At 43.1% G+C, this 21,537-nt stretch overlaps 1 protein-coding gene across 7 annotated transcripts in view; it reads right to left on the minus strand.

The window, feature by feature from the left end:
• Nucleotides 1–12,622, minus strand: part of CEP83 (centrosomal protein 83) — a 110,959-nt gene extending 98,337 nt beyond the window's left edge. For 6 of the 7 annotated variants that reach the window (XR_006353154.1, XR_006353156.1, XR_006353155.1 and 3 more), the window contains exon 1: nt 12,118–12,300. The gene's annotated coding sequence lies outside the window, so the exon portion shown is untranslated. Of the gene's footprint in view, nt 1–12,117; nt 12,301–12,561 lie in introns of those variants that run through there. The other variant, XM_043965184.1, reaches the window with a different exon arrangement.
• Between the last annotated feature and the right edge of the window lie 8,915 nt (nt 12,623–21,537).

Here is a 21,537-nt window from a genome sequence, read left to right on the forward strand (position 1 = left end):
CATGAAACCTTTCCTACTTCCCCTCTTGTCCCCCCCAGGTGCCAAGGCAACCTTGGATATCCTTTCTGTCTCTAGGGTTAGTTTTGTTCTAACACTCATTTTGAAAATGTACAGTTGTTCCAATGTGACTGATATATTAGGGACCCATTTGAGCATAATGAGAACTTCTGCAAATCTCCCATTTGCTGATGCAGGATTTCAAGAATATAGAAAACGGCACCACTTCACAACAACTCTCAAGCTGCAACCCTTCTGCCTTTTTCAAGGTAGAGTGTCATATTTATCATATCTCGTATATTGTATGTCCTAAGAGCTGTAGGCAGAAGAGGGTTGGTGTTCACCCATTCAATCCACTCCCAACCCCACCTACAGGCATGGCTGTAGAGTGTCCAGTAGAACCTGCTGGCATGTGGGTCCTTTGAAGCTGCCACCCCACCCTCTTGTCCATGGCTGCCAACTACGCCAGTTCTCCCTAAGGAAGGATGGGAACCCACCCTAGGCACAGTCTATGGCCACAAACACTATAAATTGTAGTATTTATGTGTTTCTTAACCATTTCACAATTATAAAACTGGGCTCACTTTTCAGGTTTCTATGGGGTTTTTTTAATGCGTCACTGATGCTGTGCCCCTAAATCCCATTTGGCCCCTGAGCCTTGTGCTTTTTATCACCTAATTTTTCACAAGTCAGTGGTTTTTGGCACAGATGTCACAGAACTGACTTTACTTAGGTACATATACACGTGTTGTCCCCCGTTAGACTATAAATCACTTGAAGGAAAAAATCACTGGGTCTAGCATTGTGCCTGGAACACAGGTGTTTAAAATGGGTTTGCTGACTGATCCCCAGTGTATCTATCTGTCCTGAACTCTAGTCGCCCATTGCCAGCTGCCTCTTGGGAAGTCCCTGGGCATTTCAAACTCAACACTTCCATCTTTTTCTCCTGAACCTGCCTCTGCTGCAAACTTTGCTATTTCTGGTAAGGAACCACAGCTAGTTTGCAACCTCAGCACCAGCATTCAATCAGCTGCCAAGTCCTGGGGACTCTAATCGCCAGAACCCTCACAAGCAGTCCTGTCTCTCCACTCACTCAGACACCAGCCAGAACCCCGTCTCCTCACACTGGACTACTGCCGCAGCCTCCTCGCCTCCTCACTTAGTCGTCCTGCCTCCCGTTTCCCCTCTCCAATCTGTCCTCTATGCCAGGGCCAAACGGATTTTCTTAAAGCACAGGTCTGACCACGCCATGCCCCTGCTCAGGACACCTCTTCAGTGGTTCCCTCCCTTTGGCATCTAATCTGCCTGCCCTTCACAGCTAATTTCACACTAACTTACAGGCAGTCAACAGGCATTTATTAAGCACCTACTGTGCACCAAGCACTGGACTAGGTGCTGGGGATGCAAAGAAAGGCCAAACCGTCTTAGCTTTTAAGGAGTTCACATTCTAATGAGGAAGACAACACTGCATGTGCCAAACATATACTGTAAATGGAAGTGGAGTGAGACTAGGGGCAGCCCCCAGTCCCATTAGCAGCCACAGAGCAAGGGGACGGTTCTTTTTCTGTGCACTCAGTGCCATGGGAGAGCATTCAAAGTTGGGCACAGTCTTAATCGGATGCCCTCATTTTACTAATAAGGAAACTGAGGCCAAGGGAGGCAGTGTGACCAAGACGGGATCTGATCCAGGGCCTCCTCACTCTAACATCTCGACAGCATTTGCCTCAGACAGGAAACGGAAACCTCCCATCTCTAACTATCAGATATGATTCATTGTTGGGTCAGCCCTGAACCTTTGGTGCATGGAAGCACTCTATTTTCCCAAGAATGGAATGGAGAAATACAGGAACTCCTCTCTCACAAGCCATGCCAGCTCATGACTGGCATGACCTAGGCCTCTGTCCTCATGCAGACACTTACTATACAACATCTAACCGACTACTCTACTAGCTGACTAACTACTCAACATCTGATGTTATTTTGTCACTGGAAAAAAAGGCACGGATAAAAGTGATTCTTTAACTGTTAGGAGGAGGTAATGCAAACATTTATTAGCTATTATGTGCAAAATATGGGGGAACAAAGGACTCTCACTGAGCTGCCCCGTCTCAGAAATGTCTCTGAGCTCTTAGCCCTCTGCTCTCTCCTACCCTTTCTCAGGTAGAGCAGCATCAACTAATGGGAGCAGGGACGGTTGGGGGCAAGAAGGAAAGGCATCAGAAGGGTAGCAGAAACATACTTTCATAAAAATGAAACGATTACCTCAGTCACCTACATGAGATCATTATCAACAATATCTGTTAGCACCAATACTAGCAGAGTTCCATATGGAAAGACAGCAGGAGCCAAACTGGGGGCTGAATAAAGGAAAGAAATTATAAACGTTCATATTAGGGAGCCTACGTGGGCCCTAGAAGCTTCTGGGAAGCAGAAGCTTAAAGGTTCCCAAAGATCCCAAGGAAAGGTCCTTGTTATTCTGCATTGCCTGCATTCTAGTCCAACTGGCGGCTCCAGGAGGCAGAGGCTGCTTCTGGTCCTTCTTTGCATCCCCCTCACTTAGCATATAGTAAGCACTTAATAAATGCCGATCACCCAGCTCCCCAGCATCCTCCTCACACCTGCCTGAGCTCGCTTTCCCCGCCCCCTGCCCTCCATGTGTATGAGACACTGTCTCCTCACCTCCCACCTTAGAATCCCCAGCTACATTCCAAACTCAGATCAGAGCCACCTCTGACACAAAGCCCTGCATGACCCTCATGGTTTTTAGTGCTCCCCTCCCTCCTCACATTACTATGTGGTTCACTCTGCGAATTACTGTTTACTTTTCTACCAGGTATCTCCATAGAATGGAAGGGTCTTGAGGGCAGGCACCGGGTTTCATTTTTATCTTATACACCCAGAAGCTAGGACAATGCCCTACACACAGGAGGCACTTAATTTGTTTCATTCAAAGACATTTCACTTTAGAAGTGCAGTCCATGTTCAGAGCAGCCCCCCTTCAAACCAATATTATGCATGCAAAGGAAAATACACTGGACTGAAGGGAGGGCATCATGATTCAAACCCCAGCGATGCCCCTTTCTACCTGTGTGACCTTGGACAAGTCATTTCCCCGTTCTGAAGCTCGGTTTTCTTATCTGCAAAACGAAGGGCTGAATTAGGCAGTCTCCAAAGTCCAATGATTCTACTACAACAACAATTATAACTTTTTGTTTTCCTCTCAGCCATTCCTCGGGGCAGGTACTGAGGAATATTATCCTCATTTTCCAAATGAGGAAACTGAGTCTCAAAAAGAAGCTAGGGGCAGCTAGGTGGCGCAAGATAAAGCACCGGCCCTGGATTCAAGAGTTCCTGAGTTCAAATCCGGCCTCAGACACTTGACACTTACTAGCTGTGTGACCCTGGGCAAGTCACTTAACCCCATTGCCCCATTAAAAAAAAAAAAGTAATAGAAAAAGAAGCTAACTGACATACCCGGTGTCACACCCTGAACTGGTAAGTCGGGATTTGGGCCCAGACATTCCAACTCTAAGATCAGTCTCTGTGCCTTCCACGGACTAACTGCTTAATAAAATTAAACTGTCTCTCTCTCCTGAATCAAGGGCTGAATTTCCAAGTGTCCATGATACACACCCAACTCGATGTACCACTAGCACTTCAAAAACCACACTTCTCATCTTTCCCACAAAACCTGCTCTTCCTGTTCATGCACCCATTTCTCAGCTTTTCTGTCACCCTCCTGTTGCCAGTCATCCAGACCCAAAGGATGGGAATACATTCTGGCCCCGAGGTAGCTGCCAGTCTTATCATTCCAAACCCTTTACACCTGGAGCTCTCACACCTGTTCTCTACTCTTCATTCTGCTTGTGACTACTCTGGTTCAGCCATTAGTTCAAGACCCTTGACGTAAAGTTCACATCAGTTTTTACTCCTTCAATCCTAAACACTCCTGCAAGAATAACATTTTTAAAACCAAATTCTGATCATGTCCTTGCTTTTTGCGAATTATGGAGGTAAATTATTCTTTTAGTATTACTGAGTGACAGAAAAAACCCCCAAACCTGTTCTGTATTAATTATCTTTCCCTTCTCCTCTTTGGAAAGATAGAAGAGTTATCTAATGGGCAGTGATTAATCAGCACTATGCGTTGGACACCAGAAGTCTACCAGAAATTATGGAGATTACTAACTGGTCAATAGTATTGCATAAAACTATAAAAAACCAGCAAGTTCAACCCAAACACGTAGGTGGATGGATCCTAATTTGAGAAATATGCTGTTCTTATGGTAGAACAGAAAAGTGGCAGTATCCTCCAGGTGTCCTACCCAGGTACAGGAGGAAAATTGGGCAAAAGGTATCCAGAGTATAAAATAGCAGGTTCTGACACCAAACAAGTCTCTACTAAGTAACTTTCTTTTCTTTCTTTTTTTTTTTTTGCAGGGCAATGAGGGCTAAGTGACTTGCCCAGGGTCACATAGCTAGTAAGTGTCAAGTGTCTGAGGCTGGATTTGAACTCAGGTCCTCCTGAATCCAAGGCCAGTGCTTTATCCACTATTGCACCACCTAGCTGCCCCAGTAGCTTTCTTTTACATACATTTTCAAATAACGGTCTCTATTTGTTCAATTGCATTGATCTTCCAGCTCTATTAGAAAGATGCTCCTTCACTAAAAAAAAAAAAAAAAAAGGTGCTCCTTTGATTCTCCTTTTACAGGTGAGAAAATTGAGGCAGGAAAAAATTAAGTGATCTTTCCAGATACATAGCCAATGGATTAAAGGTAGGAAGTGATGAAAGCTTCTTAAGGAAGCCTAGCATTCTATCCCTTAGATCACCCTGCTTCTGGATGAGAAACACTGTTGAGTCAATGAATGAATGCTATGTCACCTAGTCCTATTGTTTTTCATAACAGCAGGGAATTTACTCTGGCAATTTCTATTACACAAAGTAAACCAAGGTTTGTGATGTTCAATCCCTGAGTTCGTTCATGAATAAAAGTAGGGTTTTTCTGATCCCGAATCTCTTCTATAATGGCACAGGGTTTTAAATCAGGAAGATCAATTCAATTTAACAAGTAGAGATTATTGTGTATGTGCACCATGGAAGATATAAAAGTATTACAATAAAATCTTCAAAGAATTTATACAACTCACAGGAAAATAATTGCTCATGAAGCAATCTGAAAATACAAAAGAAACTACATACCAAAATGAATATTATGGACCCTAAGCAGGACAGAAGGTCAGAAATGGAGAGATGCACGGAAGCTCAAGTTATGAAGAAAGCTTTCATTAAATAGATAAAATCTGAAGGACAACAGGATTCGGACAGGGAAGATGATGCTATGCATATTAGACTTAACCTACCCTATCTGTAAATGCAGATTTCAGGAGAGATTTGTGTAGTGAAGCTTTCTTTCCATTTACAGTGTTACGCATTAAATCCTGAACAACATTTAGAGAAGGGCACCTTTTTTTTTTTTTGAATAATCTAAAGTCCTTGATTAATAAACTTGATGTGCTTTAATGAAAAAGTATATGGTTTTAGTTTTTAATACATAGTTTAATTTTACAGTTTATAACTTTCATAGTTCTATGACATTTGCCCAAAATCTAGGACTTACTGACAAAGCAACATAGCTCAATTCTACATATTTCCTATTACAGAAAGACTGTTAGGAACGGCTAGGTAGCACAGTGGATAGAGCACCAGCCCTGGAGTCAGGAGGACCTGAGTTCAAATCCAGCCTCAGATACTTAACACTTACTACCTGTGTGACCCTGGGCAAGTCACTTAACCTCAATTACCTCACAAAACAAAAACAGAAAGACTGTTGAAAGACTGAGGCTTTTCCTTAATATGGAACATAATCTCAATGAGTCCAGGGTTTTATCCAATGGATCCCTATGTTGCCTCTCAATCAAAGCAATTTCTAACTCTTAGGATTATATATGCCTACATACACGTTATATACATGTGTATCTCTGCATGTGTGCATTATGTGCAGGTGTACATATGTGCAAAGTAGCTCTCAGAGTCACAAAAATGGAGTTTCATCATGCTACACACAAGCCCAGATTTGTGATGAGACTCCTGGCATCATCACCATCCTGTTGCACTTATACTTGAAACCACCAGTTTGCTTCTTCCTACCCATCGCTGACATCACACCCAGAATCCTGTCCCTAAGGCTGGTGACATCTATCAGAGGCTTCTGGTTGTACTATTCTTCTAGGCTAGAAAATGATAAAATAGAATAAATTCTTCTTGTTAATCCAAGCCTTCAGAACTGAGATGCAATGCCCTATATGCCTTTAAAAGGGAGACCATTTAAGGTTCCATCCATCCTAGTTCTGGTCAAGTGTATCAAGTGTTAAAAGTATCTGATTATTTAAATTTACTTATCAGTTTTTGCTCAAACTTTCCACAGGCAGGTTATATGAGTAATAGTCATTTGAACCCTTCCTTTAATGAGGTATTTGCATTGGAATTAATCTTCCATTCATAAAATTGAATTATCCAAATACATCTACAACTTGTGCCTTAAACTTAGTAATTTTGTCAACCTTTGTCAAATTACATTCCAATCATGTCCTAGGCCTCTCTTTTACTTAAAAGGTTAAGACCTCTCTATAGGTGATTCATTTGCTGCAAAACAACATTCAGCAATGGTTATTAAAATCCTCCTTGTTAAAAGGAGAAAGACTCAGGAGACAAATCCCTAAAGTCCACCGTTACTGTGGTAAATGGTTGCTATGTAATACTGTAGCTTTGTTCCTGGGAAGCTGGAGTAACAAACAGGCTGAGAAACTGACATAAATCTTTAAAGGTTGAGGTGATCAAAATAAGGTTTTCAAAGATATTGTCAAATTGTTATTTTGCTTTAATATACAAAAAACCCCCTGCATTACCTATGTCTTTTTAAAAAATTAGTATTGGGGCAGCTAGGTGGTGCAATAGTGGATAAAGCACTGGCCTTGGATTCAGGAGGAACTGAGTTCAAATCCAGCCTCTGACACTTGACACTTAACTAGCTGTGTGACCCTGGGCAAGTCACTTAACCCTCATTGCCCTGCAAAAAAAAAAAAATTAGTATTAAATGCAGGACCATGTTTCTGAGTAAAATTTTGGAATTTGCTTCTCTGTAGATTTTTAAGAAAAGGCTCTTTGGGAATGGGGCAGGGGTGGTAAGAAAAAGCTTTCTTTAGATGCACCACTTCCTGGAACAGAAATGGACTACATGATCCATTAGGTTTCTCGACACTATGATTTATACTTATCCATAATTCATGAGTCATATAGTAATTGAGAGTGTACTATTTTTCCTATCCTTCAAGTTTGTTTTTCCTGCCCCAGGCTAAACAAAAACATTACTAAATTTGATAGTTATGATTTCCTCCATGACATGGGTAACCTAGTTGAAAGAAATGCAGACAATGTGAGCAGACTCCAAACTTAAGGGAGCCAGATAACGATATAAACACTAATAGATGAGAAGTAAATTCTTAACTAACCTTATGATACAATCTAAAGGTAAACCTAATCTGATATTTAATAAATATAGCTATAGTTAAATTGTGACCAGAGGAAAGTGAAAAGAAAATTCATAAGCTTCTAGGTTCACTTTATTAAAAAATATATTTATTTTGCATTTTTTTCATGTTACAAAACAATAACTAATGAAGAGGTGAGAGAATGACCAAATTCCCAACCCTAATCTGCTTGGAGTAGCAACCCTGAGGGAGTCTTCATTGGAGCTTATTACCATGGGAAAGTCACACATTTTTCTATACTTTCTAGGAACAGGAACTTTTCCTCCCAAGTCTAACATTCCCTTCCTCTTTTTCTTCACTTCTGACTCTTCCTAAGTTACCTTTTCCACTCTCAACCTTCTCCAATACCACTAAAAAGAAAGAGGCAAGGAAAGAAGGGATGGTGGGTCGAGAAGAGAAGAGAAAAAAACTATGTGGACATTCTCATTTCTCATCATCCAACATTTATTTAGCTGCATAAGGCATTGAAGATACAAAAAGGTTTAATACATGTTCACTGTCCTCAAGGACTGTACAATCTAATTAGGGAAATGGGAGATAGACATAATAAGATATATAAGAATATAAAGTAACTTATGCCAATGGCCAAACAAGCGTTAGACTAGGGCAGCTCCTGGATGTTCCAACAGAGACAGACTTCCGATGGGCAGGATTTGGAAAGGCAGGAGAGAGGAAGAAAGCACCCGTGCAGGAAGCATTCACAGTAAAAGGACCCATTTGGTGGGAGCAGTATTCATGGTAGAATAACAAGAGGAGACTGAGGGCTTGGAATGCGAGACTAAGGATTTTGAACTTTATTCAACAGTAACCATTTCATACCTATGTATATGTGTGTGCATATACATATACAGACATATGTGCACATAAATATACACATATGTCTGTGTGTTTAGCTCTATCCCATACATTATACATACTTGATGCATAAGAAATTTTAGAAAAGTAACTATAGCATCTAACTCATTCTGGACAATTCACAATTTATAATTATCGTGAAATTAAAATGCCTTTTAAAATTCAAAACAGCACTAATACCAGACGTTCATAACCACCTTTATGTCTGACCCCTATGGCAGACTGGTCAAGCTCCAGACCCCTTTTCAGAAAGGAGTTTTTAAATGCATAAAATGCAATCCATAGAATTACAAAGGAAACCAATTATATTAAAATGCCGTGATCCCCGATATTTCAAAAACAAATTTACAGACCCCCAGAGTAAGAACCCCAAGAAGCAGGCAATGTCTTGGGAACTGTCTCATGGGCCACAGATTACAGGTTATTAGGGTTGGCTAAAAGGATTATAGAGATCAAACTGTCCCACTCTGTCACTCCTCCCTCTACCCCTTGTAACGATTGGAATGACGCCACCTGCTGGAGACTTACTGTAGAAGAGTTCCGCCCATGAAACGAAGGTCTTTGAGGGCAAGACCAGGAGTCTTTTCTTTGGCATCAGGAAGTGACGCGGGCGAGGCGGGCGAGTGGGAGGAGGAAGGAAGAGACTGGTGCTTGGTTTGGGGCTCTTTCCTTTGGACTCTGGTGGAGAGCAGAGCTAGAAATGTGCTCTCCCTTTAATGGATAGGAATCTAGGCCTTTCTCTCTCTCTTTACCAAATTCTTATTCTCCTTAATAAATGCTTAAAAGTCTAACTCTTGCTAAAGCTTATAATTTATTGGCGACCACTCATTAGATATTTTAGACAGTTTAGCTAGAATTTTAGCCCTTAACACCCTCATACACACATTTTACAGATGATGGAATGGATACCTAGAGAAGTGAAACGATGTGACCAGGATCACAAAGTAGTTAGTGACAGTCAAGATTTGAACTCAAGTCTTCTCAATCAAAATACAGTGTTCTTTCCACATACCCCCAAATTACTCTGTAGATGCTAGGCAGAATCCAGTTCAGAATTCCTTTAGTCCTAAAGGAATGTTGCAAAGATTAAGTAAGGATATACCCTACAGAACACTCCCAAACTTCCTTATTCACTATGCAAAGTTAGGTCAAAGTAATAAGAAAACTTAGAAAAAGTCTGACAAATAATTCCTGTAATTATTTTAAATTTTTCTGTTCTGCTCCAAGTTATTTTGTATTTCCGATGCCTCAAATCCCCCCAAAAGATGAGTCTTGATTACTTAAAATCTGATTATCCATTGTTGATCTTTTAGAACTCTTCCTTTTCTCCTCTCCCTCCTTCCCTTACCTCTCTCATAGGTATCTGATTGCTTCAGTAACAGAGGGTGGAAAAATCAATTTTGCTGCCTGTACATTGTAATGGGTAGAAAGAGTCCTGAACAAGTAGTCAGGAACCTTGAATTCTAGTCCCAGTTTTGTTACTTACTAACCATGTGATCTTGGTCTAATCACTGCCCCTTCTGGATCGCCTTCTTCATTTGAAAAGTGGGGATATTATCTCCCCTGCTTATTGCTTAATATTATTATAAGCATCAAATTAAGATCATTTACATGACAGGCTTTAACAAAAACCACAAGGTGGTATATAAATGCAAAGTGTTATTAAGATTTTCTGGCAATTAAGAAAGAAGCTAAAACGATTACCCACGCTGAATTTATTATCAGGACTATCCCAGTCTCCCAATACAGTATATATAATAAAGTGTTCAACAAAATTCAATTCAACAAGCATTTATCAAATAAGGCTGCATAAGGGGACAAACACAAAATTGAAATAAAACAGCACTGCTCACTGATCTTTAAATCTATTTGATTTAGCCATACTTTGATTCCATCTACTCTGTGTAGACCTGGTCCATATGTGGGAGATGTACCTAAAGATCAGTGTCATCTTTTTTGTGACTAAAGAGGGGAAAACCCACTCTAACATCAATAATACAGTCTCTATGCCTTATTCTGTTTCTTAAAATCAAATAGTAAGTCAAGATCTAAGTATGCCTCCCTAGAACAATTTGGTGCCATCCCTTCAAAACTAGAAGAGTGTAAAACTATCTGTGCTTGGATACAGAGAAATGTAGAAATCAAGATAATGACCTAAAAAAGTAAATCAAAATACTCACAGAACTGATCACTGTTGTAGCTAGTTTCCTTTGAATCCAAAAATAAATTGCAGGTAAAACAGTTCATTTTAAAAATTAAATTGCAGAGCAAATGCTCACTGCATATTAGACTTGTTTACAGATAAGCTTCTGTTGCCAAGCAACATTGCTTAAACAATCTGAAAACCTAGTTGCCAAGTGTTAGATCTATTCGAGTAATTTGTGCGCACAAACCTAACACATATGTGAATATCATACAAAATGAATGTCATTAAAAACACTAAAAAGATACTTTGCACTTTCCCAACACTAATCATCTTGACCTGAAAATTTGGAACCCAGTTAAATTTCTTTAAATAAGGTTTCATCCACTACATTAAAGTTGTCTGGCAGTTGACATTTTAAAAAGAGCACGTCGTTTGAAGTTTGGTTAGAAGCTTAGCAAAACCACGACATAGAATCAGCAGGGGAATTAACTTCAAGATTTTAACATGTCTCTCAATGGGGCCACAGTGTGATAGATCGGCCATATTCCTGTCACAAGTGACCTTAAGGAATAGTGTTATGTGTCTATCACAAACATAAAAAAGTGTCTGTGACACTTTGATCAATTTCTTTTGTCTATAATGATATAATAGTACTTATGTGCCTGGAACAATGAGATATCAAGGCAAAAAATTAAACTCCTGATTCTCCAAGAGCCTAAGTTTTACTGTATCATAGTCTGATTTAGAACAAGAAACTTTTTAAAAAGCCAATCTAGTGCAATTCTCTCAATTTACAAAAGAGGAAGCTAACTCGAGAAGGGGTGAAGTGAATTGTTCGAGGTCACATAGCTAATTAAATCCAGTATTTCTTGAACACCTACTCCTTTCTAGGCATTGTATTAATTAGGCTGGGGGTTTAGTTAAGGCAGCTGAATCCGTTCTACTACACCACTTCCGATGCTCCTTATTCTAATCCACTTATTCCTGTCTGGCCTTGGTAACCAGGTGGAGGGAGAGTGCTGGGCCTGGGAATCATTTAGTCCTGACCCCAAATGCTGGGCCCTACCTAGCAACCTGCCAGCTCTGAGATTCCGAGTAAGCGGCCCGACCTTTGTCAGTCTCGGGTCCCTCTCGGACAAAACTACCCCTAAGGCTGGTTCCTTCTAGCTCTCAGTCTAGCACCCCATGATCCCAAGTTGATTAACCTCTTTGTGTCCTAAGCTGCACGACTGAAGGGGTCGGGCTCCATGACTTCTAAGAAGAGTCCTTCTAGCTCAAGATTTAAGATACTATGTTTCTTATGTTTCTCGGCCTCAGTTTCCCTCTCTGGACAAGGAGTTCCCTTCCGGCTCCGTACCTAGGAGACGGGTGCACGAAGGCGCTTCTCCTCGCCCCCACCCCCCTCCCCTTGCATGTCCTTCATCTCCAACGCCCCCAGCGAGAGGCTGGGTCCAAGGAGAGGGGCAAGACCACTCGGGGGGTGGGGTGGGGTCCACAAGACCGCCGGCCGGCCGGCCGGCCTTTGGCCCGCGAGGGGCCAAGACCCCATCCCCCAAGCCAGGCTACCTACCACGGCTCCTCCACGGTCCTTTCAAAGTGTGCGGGCACACCTGACAGGGGCGGAAGGTGTGAGGGCTGCGGGCCAACATGCCCGCGGCTCCAACCCGAGGCCTCCGTGGGACTTTCTACTCGGACGCATGGAGGCTGAGCCTACATCCCCGGCGGGACATTCGAGGACGCGCGGGCTCCGCGGGGCGGGCACCGCAGACTGACGGACCCGGCGAGAGGAACACACGGCGCAGGCGCGAGCGCACGCGCACAAGACCTCGCGGGATGTCACCCCGCCCCCGCTCCCGCCCCCACCTCCGCTCCCAGGGAGCTCCCGGGGGACCCTCGGAGTTGAGAGACCGAAGCCGCCCCGACAGCGCGCGGCGGCCTCCGTCTCAGAAGGGCATGGATGCTTCTCTAGGCCGGCCGGCAGTGCGGGCTGGGCCGGGACAGCCCCAGCGCTCACCTCGCCGGCTGGGACTGCCCCGCGATTCCTCAGAGAAGCCCGACTCGGGTCTTCTCGGCGCCCTCCGAGATCTGATTGGGGAAAGAGAGGAAGTCCCGCCTCTTGAGGTGACGTCAGGGGGAGGGGCGACGCAAGGCGCGCTTTCAAACCTGAAACCGCGGGAACGGCCCGCGGCGGTTGAGGGGAAGTGGCGCAGGGGGGAAGAAAGGAGGTAGCCAGGAAGGTGGACCCGAGGACGAGATGAGCTTGAGGTCTGAGGGGCAACCTGGCCCTCACCTCCTTCTCTAGACCCCTCATTTTGCTTTCAGGACCCCTTTTACAAGCATTTATTAGGTGCCTGTTGTATGCCAGGCTCAGTGGCTTAACAAATATTATCTCATTTGAGCCGCACAACAATTCTAGGTGGATTTTAATAATAATAACAATAACGATAGCCAACAGGTATATAGTGTTTACTGTGTGCCAGGTACTGTGCCAAACACCTGACAATTATCTCATCCGGGCCTCACAACAACCATGCCCTTGGGAGAGAGAAGCTATTATTACTCCCAAACAACATTTATAGAGCCCCTACTATGCCAGGCATTGGAGGTACCTAAAAAGGTTAAAAACAGTGAGTTTGTAGGGGGGCAGCTAGGTGGCGCAGTGGACAGCCCTGGATTCAGGAGGACCTGAGTTCAAATCTGGCCTCAGACACTTGACACTTACTAGCTGTGTGACCCTGGGCAAGTCTTTTAACTCTCATTGCCAAGAAGAAGGAAGAGGAGGAGGAGGAGGAAGAGGAAGAAGAAGAAGTGGAGGAGGAGACTAGGGGAGAGTTAGAGTGAGGGGGAAAGGGCCAATGACGTTGAACACTAGTACCATGATTGTGTTTGTGACCAAAGGAACCCTGAGTATCCAAGGGGAGACTTGACTCATCCAGTGGCAGTGCAGGAGATTGCACCCCGTTGCTAAGAAGGTTCTACTTGATTCCCTCCCCTATACTTTATGTTGCTTCATGTCTTAATTAGGATCCACACTGAAGGTGGGAGTAGCAAAGGGTACTATATATGAAAGAAGATAAACATAGTCAAAAGACCTGGGTTGGAGATGTTGAATGTAGAGCTGGAAGGGAGATCATGTACTCTAATACTACTCCCATTTTACAACTAAAGAAATTGAGGCACTTAGTGCTTAAATGGCTTACCCCAAATCACTGCACGTCTTACTTAGTGCTGTAGCCAGTTCTTCTGAATCCAGATCCAGGGTTCCTTCCACTATACCAAGTCCCTGCTCTAGTATTAGATTTGTTTGTAGGAATAATAATATGCCCCTAACCTCATAGAGTGGTAGTAGAGGAAGTACCTTCATAGGTTTGATGCTGGAAGGGACAACAGAGGACTCTGAGTCTAACCCCCTCATTTTACAAATAAGAAACCTAAGGCTCAGAAACTCGACACTCACCCAAGGTCAGACAGCTAAGAAGGGTCTGAGGAGTCTCCATGCTGCCAGTAAGGAAGCCCTAAAGGTCTGTGTAAATGTGAGTTCTGTCTCCAGTGAAAACATTCTCTGAAGATCAAATAAGATGTTTGCAAGCCACTTTGTGACTTCCACTTATGCAAAGGTAAATTAATATGTAAATGTATTCCCATTGTATACATCAAGCAGGGGTTCAATAAATATCAGCCAAAAGAGTCAGTTACTGAAAAGGCTTAATAATAATTCCAGGGTTATTTCCTTTTTTAGTGCTAGAAATATTGGAGCAGTGAGCATGGGGAGAGTTGTACTGATTGGAGGGAGCACTTCAATATGTCATGGGAGGATTATGGGCCCCAGTCACCCCAACAATTCTCTGGGGAGTTCAAGGAACTTTTTCCTTGAAACCTTAGGGGTTTTTCCCTTGAAATCAAGTAGGCCTCTCCTTGAACACAATCAAGGACACACACACAGGAACCTAATGGAGATAAGCGGCACAGATTGAACTGAGCATGCTCCAGGACCATCACCCCACATTCCAGTCCTCCTAAGCATCTGGATGAGGTAATCCAGGAGAAGACCACCTGGAACCGCCCATCAGCAGACTGCTTAGACCCATCAGGACAAAGTTGACACCCACCACCAGATCTCGCACGAGGGATTCTTCCTACCCCAGCGCAACGCGGGAAGACCACCAGCCCCTCACCCAATAAGAGACTCTTACCCACCCCCATCTAAACCCTATAAAATGGCATTCCACAAGTTAGCCGGGGCAAAGCGTTTTGTTCTGGCAAAACCTTCCTCCCCGCCGGTTTCTCTTGTACCCCAATAAACCTGTTCTCTTATTCCTGATTAGGTCTTGTGCGAGAGTGTAATTCTTTACAGAGGAATCCTAAGGACCCACGTGCTTTCTCCTATGGGTTTCTCCCCCGTTACATTTACATAGACTCCTTAGGGGCAAGGACTCTGGTCATCTACCTTTCTAATGCATCGGTGCCTCATTTGTAGTAGGGACTCTAGTTTGTTCAATTGAATTGACAGCCTCTTCCAAAAGCCCCCTAGGGCACACTATGCCTGTCACCACAGATCAAGTCACTGCTACCTCCAGCATTATGGTGGAAGATTAAAAATGGCCATCGGATCAGTACGTTCTCTCGTAGTCTCTGTGTGTTCCAATTTATCTCCAATATTCCCTAATTATATCTTATTTGTCTGCATGTTGTCTCACCCACCTCAGCCTGTGAGTTCCCTGAGAGCAGGGACTGACTTGTGCTTGTTGACTGACTCCTCCAACCCCATCTCCAACCACCTGTCCCTTAACCAAGATATGGCCTCAATTTATCTTTTGACTCCATGTCTGCCTGGTGACATCATGGGGATAAGCCCAGGAGGAAATAAATGAACTGGATACCCTGAGAAGCAAGGAATGAATGAATAAAAGAATGAGTGAAGTCACTTGTACTGTGTGGGACAAGAGACCACCTAATCAAAATAAATACCTGGAGGGGCAGCTAGGTGGCACAGTGGATAGAGCACTGGCCCTGGAGTCAGTAGTACCTGAGTTCAAATCCGGCCTCAGACATTTAACACTTACTAGCTGTGTGACCCTGGGCAAGTCACAACCCCAATTGCCTCACTAAAAAAAAAAAAAAAAACTAAAATAAATAAATACCTGGAGTCAGGCAAAGCAAAAGACTTTATTTCTTTTTTGCAAAAAAGGGTGCACACCCACGTATAGTAAGCATGGTCACAAGTTCAGAAACAAGTATTATATATGTGTTCCTAACGCAATACCCCCTCCCACCCCTGTCCTATTCCCACTGGCTGGTTGTCAGGACATACAATCTATATGCAAAATCTAACCCAATCAGAGAACAGGATGATGTCTAGCATACTAGCTGGCCATGAGCTCAAGCTGGGGGGCTAAGATTTATGGTATAGCCATAGTGTCCCTGAAGTTATACAATGGCAGAATGTAAGCTAGAAACGAGAAATAACAAAATATACGATCAGGATATGGTTCCTCTGAGAAAAACATACCATGTTATCTCTCACAGTACTACATACAAAGCCCATGCTAAGCCCTTGATGTACAAATAAAAAAGCCAGCCCTTATTGTCCAGGAGCTCACATTTTTGTAGGGACGGAAAGGACCCATGATCCTTAGGACAATGCCTCTTCTTTCATGTCATTTCCAACGATAAGTCTTATCAGTTTATGATATTGAACCATTTGATGCTGGCAAGAGCTTTCTTTTCTTGTTCTTCAGTAGCCATGACAGAGACAATGCCAAGGAGGTATGTCTGCAGAGCTGCCCCCTTGGATGATGGTGCAGAAGATTGGCTGGAAGCAGGTCCAGTGAGCTGAGCCTCTCCCTCAGGGTGCCTTACTGCTTCAGATAGGCTGGCATCTCTAAACCTGTAGTTGAGAAGGCAGGTGATCCAATGATACCTCCATCTTGAAATAATAGGGCCTTACTCTGTGCTAAAAGAAGGATCAGAGGGTACAATCCTATATAGTCTTCCTTCCCGGAGTCTCTTAAATCTGTATTCAGTGCCATTATCATGGTCTAGGACCACATCACCTCACCCCTGGACGATTGCACCAGCCCAACTAGTCTCCTTGCTTGCAGCTTCTAGGTCACTAGCATCTGTTGTTCATGTGAAAGCCAACCATCTTCCTAGAACATTACGTTTATCCTTTCACTTGCCCAGAAGCCAAAAGGCTCATGTATTTGTCTTTGCATTCAATGCCTTAAACAACCTGATTCCAAATTCCCTTTCCAGTCTTAAGAGTACTAACCATTTTTTGTGGTGGACTTCTTTGGCAGGTTAATGAAGTCTATGGGTCCCTTCTCAAAACAATACTTCTGGGCAGCTAGGTGGTGCAGTGGATTAGAGTACCGGCCGTGGAGTCAGGAGGCCCTGAGTTCAAATCTGGCCTCAGATACTTGAGAGTTACTAGCTGTGTGACCCTGGGCTAGTCACTTAATCCCAGTTGCCTCACCCCCCCCCCCAAAAAAAAAACCAATGCTTCTAAATGGATCAAATAAAATCCCTATGTATTACAAAGGGAGCCAGTTATATTGAAACAGTTGTATATCCATAAACGTATGTGTGTATGTGTATATATACATAATTATACATATATATACCTTATTTATTCTATCTGTCTGTCTGTCTGTCACCCAGTTCACAGACCCCAGGTTAAGAACCTCTGCTCTACACGCCTCCTCTAATATAATCATACAGATCTAACAGTTGTCTTCTCAATCCACCTTTCTTGAGCTTTGGCCCTCAGAGATTTTCCCCTCCCTCTCATCTCAACCTAGAGGTGATGAGGCATGGTGGCTAGAACTAGACATGGTGTCAGGAGGGCCTAGGTTCAAGCTTATTGCATGACCCTGGACAAGTCCCCTAATCTCTCTGAGCTTCAGTTGTCTTCTCAATAAAATAGGCAGATCCCGTGAGATGAATGTACTTTGCAAAACTTAAAAGCACCCTCTAAATGTGGGCTATTGTTACTAATTAGCCACGAATACCTTGCCCAATTCTCCAATCCCAACTTCTCTGTCAAGCTGTTTCCGACCCTTCCAGTTCACAATGACAGTCTCCTCTGATTTTACACCATCTGCACTATTCATTTGCATTTACATATGCACTACCTTGTAACGTTGCATCTATTTTTTGTCTCACTTGTTGGTTAACTTCTTGATCATGTATGTCTTTACCAGATTGCAGTTCCCACGTTCACTTAGAAGAATTTTGTACACACAACAGTGTTGGGATTTAGAGCGAGAAGGGGTCTGAGGGGTCACCCAGCACAGGAGCTTCATTCTGCAGGTGAAAAAAATGGAGACGTAGAGAGGTCAAGGTGGCATATCTAGCAAGTAGCTGGGCTTCAGATCAAATGCTGGATGAGGATCCACACTGAGCATGTTCCCTGCTGAGGTCTCAACCCTTCTCCCCCTTCACCCAGGACTTTGGGCCCCAGGCCAATGTTTACATTGTGGTTTCACCTCATACCTGCTCTTTTTAACATCATCCTCTTCTGCTGGTGCCCACACTTACTGGTCCACAGCCCCCAGCAGTGACACCCACACCAGGGCTCATTTTGTGGGAGGAGGGGTGAAAAGAGGGCAGGGTTAAGGTTTGTGAGGGGAAAAGATGAAAGATAAAGGTGCTCTAGGAAAGGACAGGAAAGTGGATCAAGTCAGGCTCTGATCCTCAGTTTCTTCATTTATATAAATAAGGAGTGAGATTAGATTATCCCTAGTAAGCATTTAAGTAGCAGAGTGGATGAGTGCCAAAGAATCAGAAAGACCGGAGTTCAAGTTCCATCTCAGACACTTCCTAACTGTTAGACCTCAGGCAAATCACTTAACCTCCACGTACATCTGTTTCCTCATCTGTAAAATGGGGATAAGAACCCCTCCCTTTTAGGGTTTTTTGGGGGGATCAAATGAGATGATAACTATACAAAACAGCACAGTGCCTGGCACTGTGTGGACACTATCAATGTTAGCTAATGGTATTAGTATTATTCTTTCAGGTCAGTTTCAGTTCTAAAATCTTATCGTCTCAACATCACCCCCAACTATCCCTGAATGTTCCACATATAATAAAAAAGGAAACCCTTTAAGAATAACCAACTGACACAATGACCAAGTCTAATGGTGCAGGCAATGATCTGAATCCATAGTCCCTCACGCCCTATGGAAGGAGGGCTGGCTCTGGAGTCAGTGGACCTGGGTTCAAATCCCACCTCTGATGATCACTACTTGTGTGACCTTAGCCTCCCAGTGCCTCAGTTTCCTGATCTGTAGAATGAGAGAATGGGAAGACCTTCACCTCAGCAGTGAGGAGGATTTATCAATCAACATGCATTTGTTAAGCATCTACTGTGTACTGTGCTAGGTACAGTATATTAAAAAAAAAAAACCCCAGCTATCTCTATTTGCAAGCTTACATTCTATTAAAGGAGACAATTATACATAAAAATATATATAGCACAAATATAACGTAAGTGCGGATCTATATAAAGTAGCTTAATACAAGTAGGCCATTGGGAGAAAGGACACTAGCACCGAGAAAGGCTCGATTCAGAACGTGGAACTTGAGCAGGGATCTATGAGACAAAGTTAAAAAGGGAGTGCCTTCCAGACTCCGGGGATTGCTGGTGCTGTCAGGGAGATGGGAGATGCAGTGTTCTGTGTGCAGAACAGAGAGAAGGCCAGTTTGGCTGCATGGAAGTGTTCAGGAGGGAAAGGACTATCCACTGAGGCCAAAAAGGAGCATTGGGACCCAGCTGAGTAGGGCTTTAAGAGATAAACAGAAGACTTAATAGTTTATCCTAGAGACTATAGAGGCATATGTGTAGATCCTCTCTCACAGAAAATTACTTCGATAGGAGCTTGTAGAATAGACTTGAAGTGGGAGGAGATGAGGCTGGGAGACGATAAGGAAGCCATTGTGATCATCTAGGTGAGAGGTATCTGTGTGAGTGGGGAGAAGAGGTCCAACAGAGAGACGTTGTGATAATAAAAATAGCAAGGTTTGGTAGCTGACTGGATATGTTGGGTAAGGAAGAGTAAGGAATTGAAAATATCGTGCGTGTGTGTCTGTAACTCCTTGTATGAGTTGAAAACAAACTAACTTCAGTTCATTGGACCTACTTTGAGAAGTGACCTTGAGAGAAGCAGTTCAAGAGAGAGATGAGGTACAGCTTGGTCAGAAGCAGGGTTGCATAAATTAATCAATGAACACTTACTGACTGCCCCTTTTCCTTTAATTCTTCAAAAGCTGAAATTTCTTTTTTGGGGGGGGGAGCGGGGGAGGGGGGGCAATTAGGATTAAGTGACTTGCCCAGGGTCACACAGCTAGTAAGTGTCAAGTGTCCAGCCCTGGATTCAGGAGGCCCTGAGTTCAAATATTGCCTCAAACACTTACTAGCTGTGTGACCCTGGACAAGTCACTTAAACCTCATTGCCCTGTGTGTAATTTAAGATTCTAAATGTGGATTTTAATCTGTTCCCCCAGTTTTGGGGGAAACTGACTAAAATCACTGATAAAACGAGTTTAGGTTTTTAAGGGTTTATTGGAAAATAGAAAGAAAAAGATTGAGAACAGAATTCCAACAGCCTGGCATTCCTATCTTTCCTCAAATTTCCTGTGAAGTCCTCTGCCACCACCACCACCAAGTCAGGAACCCAAAAGCCCAAGCGCTCTCCACGCAGGCTCCCTTTCCTCCTTCCTGTCTCCTCCCAGAAAATAGGAGGCTCCTCAAGTTGACTGGTTGGTAGCCTTGATAGACAGCACCCATGAGCAAACGTCATTTCCTGACGCCAAGGAAAAGCCACATGGCCTCTGAGGCATTTTCCTCATGGTGGAGCTTTCCCACAGCAAGTTTCCAGTAGGTGGCATCATTCCAATCATTACACCTGTAAAAAACAAAAACAAAAAAACAAACCAAAAAACCACGAGGTTGATTATTGCAACAACAATAATAGCCAAAATCTATATAGTACCTTATACCTGACAAAGAATTTTCTTCACAATAACTCAGCAAAGTCAAGATGATGATAATAGTCATCATCATCTTACATTGTTCTTGCCTCTGCTTCAAATTTTTTCCCAGTTACTATTGCTAACTGTGTTTCCCTCCATCCTATTCACTTCTCATGTTATTCACTCCATTTTCTATTTTCTTTTACCCTATCCCTCCTCAAGTGTTTTGCTTCCAACTGTCCCTCCCCCAATCTTTCTTCCCTTCCTTTGCCTCTCCCACCCTATCCCCTTCCCTTCCCACTTTCCTGAAGGACAAGATACATTACTATACCCACTTGAGTGTGTATGTTATTCCCTCTTTGAGTCAGTTCTGATGAGTTTAAGGCTCATTCACTCCCTTGCTCCTCCCCCAACTTTCCCTCTACTCCACAAGCTTTTTCTTGCTTCTTTTATGTAAGATATTTTACCCCATTTTGCCTCTTCCTTTCCCTTTCTCCCAGTGCAATCCTCTCACCCATTAATTTTATTTTAAAGATGTCATCATGGGGCAGCTAGGTGACACAGTGGACAAAGCACCCACCCTGGACCCAGGAGGACCCAAGTCCAAATCTGGCTTCAGACACAAGACACTCATCAGCTGCTTGACACTGGGCATACCACCCACCTCTGACTGTCCCCCCCCAAAAAAAAACCCCAATAAACAAAAAATAAATGCTTTACAGACATCATCCTTTCATAATCAATTCCCACCTGTAGTCTGTCTTAATTTATTCCTATCATCTGCCCTAATATTGAGAAAGTTCTTATGAGTTAGACATATCATCTTCCCATGTAAGAATGTATACAGTTTAACCTTTTAACATCCCTCATAATTTCTTTTTATGCTTCTCTAGGGTCTTATATTTGAAAGTCAAATTTTCTATTCAGTTCAGGTCTTTTCATCATGAATGACTGAAAGTCCTCTTTTTCATTGAATTCCCATTTTTCTCCCTGAAAGATTATAATCAGTTTTGCT

The sequence above is a fragment of the Dromiciops gliroides genome, chromosome 5 (genome assembly GCF_019393635.1).
Source record: "Dromiciops gliroides isolate mDroGli1 chromosome 5, mDroGli1.pri, whole genome shotgun sequence".
NCBI lineage: Eukaryota > Metazoa > Chordata > Mammalia > Microbiotheria > Microbiotheriidae > Dromiciops > Dromiciops gliroides.